Genomic DNA, 4,605 nt, shown 5'->3' with positions numbered 1-4,605 from the left:
ACCCTTTCTGTGCAGATATTGGCATATGCCGACAATTTCTTTGCTGCGGTTTTCTTTTTGAAGTTTATTGTATTGAAAGTTCGATTTTGAACTAGATTTCATTAAATAGCAAAATTGAATAATTAAACTATGTGAGTTGTAGTACCTGTAGCAAAAATAAAGATGACTGAGGAAGCAGCAATGGAATATTTACAGTGATGAAGGATTAAATAATTTGAGATTAAGTTTTATTCCCATGACCATGTTAAGTAAAGGGGGTTTGTAAACAACAGGTTCAATCAATATTTTTCATTTGCTCCCCTAATGAGTCAAAGAAATTTCAGTATTTTAAAAACAGAAAGTTTTTTTACATTTTTTAACGCACGTAACAGCTCCAGAGGTTTTTTTTTAAAGAAACCATTACAGGTAACTGAGGGAAATTATGTCTTTTTAGTTTATTTAGTGTTTGAAGAGTCAAGTGGAAAGTATTTTTTATTCCAGTCTATTGAAGACAAAATCATAGGGTTATATGTTTTATTTTCAAAAAAATTTATAAGTAGACACAATCTCATATATATTTAGCATAAAAAATAAACATGTAAAGTAATCATTCAAAGAAGTGTAATGGCTAGAACCAACAAAGGTATATTTAAGTTTAATATGTTAATAATTGTAAATCATTGTAAACCACATCAAACCCAGCCAAGTACCAGAGATATCATTAGTTTTTTAAACTCAAGTTATTTTTTGTAATATGTGTGATTTGCTCATATTATGGCAAGAGCAATTTTCAGGTCGTTTTACAGATCTAAACCAAAATTTTATGCAACCCAACTTGGCCAGGAACAATGTCACCGAAGAAACAGTAGGCTAAACATTCACTGTCTTTTTATTTCAGACTAATTATTCTTGATCCCGCAGCCTGAGATAGAAATATGTCTATCACTTAGATAATTAATATTAGATGAAAAGTTCAACTGTAACAGCTTTTGCAGAATGTTTGAACCAAAAATCTGGCTTCAAATTTTGAGAAGTTCAATACTTTCAATGCAGTCACATATACAGAAACAAGTGGAATCAAGTATAGTAATCTACTGAGACTTATTACATGAACAAAGAAAAGTTATAAAATTATGTGTTAATTTTTTTTGCAATTTAGGCGTGTCATCATTTGGACCCTTGTCATTGCATTGTGAAAGCATTGCAGGATTCAAGTTAAAAAAGAAGCAGCTGGAAGCAATTCACACAATATTGACAGGAAAGGATGTATTATGTATATTGCCAACAAATTTTGGGAAAAGTGCTATATTCCAACTGTTACCTGCTGTATTTAAAAAGTTCAAGCCAGAGATCCAGAAGCCAACAGTTTTGGTGATTTCGCCACTGCTCAGTCTCATCAAAACCACAGTGGACTCATGCAATTCACATATGTACGGATTGAAAGCGACAGATTTGGATGTTAACAAGTATAAGCAACTGTGCAAAGGGGATTACAACATAGTCATTGGTACACCAGAGTCATTTATTGGTAAAAGGTTTTGGAGAGATGTGCTTGGAACTGCCCACTATGTGCAAAATACCGTTTGTTTGGTGGTTGATGAAGTCCACAAAGTTACCTGGGGTAAACCAGCGAAGGGACAGAAGGCTTTCCGTGAATGCTTTTCAAGACTTAATGAACTACGATCAATATGTAGGATCAATCTGCCTGTGCTGGCCCTAACAGCCACTGTCGACCTGGACATAACAACATTCATCAAGGACAGTTGCAATCTTTCTCCAACAGTGGCTATAATTTCTGAATGTGTGGAGGGTAAGAATGTGGCCTTGCACAAATTTAAACTTGAAACAAAAACAGTTTGCTGTTTGGATTGGATATTGCACGGTCTCAAGACAGAAGGGTCACTTTTTCCAAAGGTTTTGATCTATTGTAGGACCATAAATGCAGTAAGCTGGCTATATGAAGAGTTGTTGTGTTCTGATGTCATCAAAAGTTCAGACGTAACACGTCATGTCAAAGCTTTCATTTCGGCATCTTTCGAGGATTAGAAAGAGACAGCATTGAACGCATTACTGAATGATGACAAAGACGATAGAAGAGAAAAAAAATCTGATAGAAGAGAGTTTCAAATCGGAAGTTTCTAGGATTCAAATAATATAAGAGAACAACTTTTGACAAATTTTGGTGTAATTTGCCGAATTTTTTTGGCGATTTAATGAAATTTCTAAATTTAGCGAGAATTTATTTATAGGCAAACGACCCGTATTTTAAAAAATATTTCAGCTGAAAAAGGAGGGTTAAGTTGTTTCTCAGGGAAAATAATGAAGAAAGTGAAAGAAAATTTAGTATGCTATCTGATTGACTTCCTAGAGCATTTAAAGAGAACATACAAAAAATACAATTGTGTCATTAAAGCTAAAAACAAGGAGAAAATTTGTTCAACTACGGGCCCGACTGATCAAGATCTTTTCAAAAAATAACTATTATACAAAGTTTTTAATGTTGAAAACTAGATTATTTATATTTCTAAGTTATTTTACTTGAACAGTTTGAAAACTAGATTGAATTCACAGATCTGGCGCTTCTTGATTAAAACATTATACAATAATTAGACAAACTTTTTAGGGTCGTCCCTTTCATTTCATAATAACAAACTAAAATTGTAGACTTTGCGCTTCTTGCTTTGTTATTACACAATAATTAGACTGACTTTTTAGGTTCGTCCCTTTCATTTCATAATAACAATTTAAAATTGTACTAGATTTCGCGCTTCTTGCTTTGTTATTACGCAATAATTAGACTGACTTTTTAGGGTCGTCTCTTTCATTTCATAATAACAAACTAAAACTGTACTAGATTTCGCGCTTCTTGCTTTGTTATTACGCAATAATTAGACTGACTTTTTAGGTTCGTCCCTTTCATTGTATAATAACTAATTCCCCTTAAAAAATGATGGATTCTGCGCTGCAACATTCAATTATCATGCAATAACAAGACTAGCCTATACCTATAGTGAATCACGTGAAAAATACGAAATCATCAAGATATTGTACCTCATTTTCGAATAATTAGCAAAAGAAGAATAAAAACTTCAAGGCTGAGTTTTCTCCGTTTTTTAAATAAAATACATAAACCGATGGGCCTTTTAATACACTAATGTTTACAAAGGAAAATAATCTCTAGGTAATAATATAAAGGTCAACTTGACGTCATTTGTCCGTAGCAAAAATCCCAATGAAATACGAAGAAACCAACTCTTATTTAACGAACTGAATCATTTCGGTTGGGAAATAATCCCCTTTGTTGGACAAGAGTTTAACACTCAAATGTTCAATTTCTGCCTTTTCTTCCGCAGGGGTATGAACCCAAATAATTTTCACAATAGACGATATCAGCATTCCAAAACTATATATATCCGAGCTAAAAGATGGAGGCTGTTTACCTTCCAACACTTTAAATGGTAAGTGATTTGTCTGTGCAGACCTTTTTCGAAAATACTTTGAAAAGACTTGTGCACCATTCTTATGACAAGCCCAGCTGAAATCCACAATGACAGGCATGCTGAATTCTTCATATTTAATTCGAGTAACGGAATGTTCCGTAAGGAAATTCAAAATAATCGATTTTGAATGAATGAACTCCATCGCCGACATCAAATGCTTTAAAACCCATTTCAAATGTTGGACCTGGAAGCCACGAAATTCTGCAAGACTGGACGATGGCACGGACTCGTAGACTGCTGTTGGTTTATTGCGTATTTCAGTAAAACCAATTGGTTTAATTATGTTTGGATGGTAAGAAAGAAGGGTCAACATTTTCAATTCGTAAGATAGAATGAGACGCTCATCGTGGTTATTTGATAACAATTGCTTTGTGACTACTTCTTTCCCAAAATATTTTCCGTCGTGATAGCGAAAGCGCCCAGCATATTCCCAACGATAACCAAGGCATATTTCCCCATCAAGGATATCAATGTCTATATTTAGTACATCGTCTAAGATTCTATGTCACTTTATTTAATACCACGCACAATTTTGGTACCTTGGATGATAAAGAAGATCCCTCTTGTGTTCTATATGAAGTATCTGTGCATTACCTCATCAAAATCCTTACGTCAGTAATGCTTTATCTGTAGGTCGTACGACTCTGATTTGGAAAATTCAAACTCTTCCTTCCGTCTACGAGACTGATGATGAACTATTATCATGCCTTAAACAGTGTAATACTTTCAGTGATTGCGAACAAGTTATTGATTCTGACGTAGAAATGGTTGATGAAATGAACAAATTTGATAAAGATACAAGATTACTATCCTTATCAGATGTTGAAGCAGATCCAGTTTGTAGACGGCTCGACAGTTTAATCAGAACTGGACATATTCAAAAGGATCGTATTTTCTACAAGTTCTTAGATGACATGACACAAATACATCACGATTCCAAGCACCCTTATAACAAAGATGTCATTTTCAATTTTTTGCCTCAATTGTTCATCATGGTGGGGAAGCTACTTACAACATTGTTCGGGGACAATGGGCTTTGGAAATAATGAGAATAGCGTGAAAGAGACCCGGATGAATTTCGGAGGACCTGGTATCGAGACATTGAGGTAAGGCTGGTTTAACCGAA

The sequence above is a fragment of the Clytia hemisphaerica genome, unplaced genomic scaffold, assembly GCF_902728285.1.
Source record: "Clytia hemisphaerica strain Z4C2 unplaced genomic scaffold, Clytia hemisphaerica genome assembly, whole genome shotgun sequence".
NCBI classification, from domain to species: Eukaryota; Metazoa; Cnidaria; class Hydrozoa; order Leptothecata; family Clytiidae; genus Clytia; species Clytia hemisphaerica.
This window is presented reverse-complemented; position numbering follows the sequence as displayed.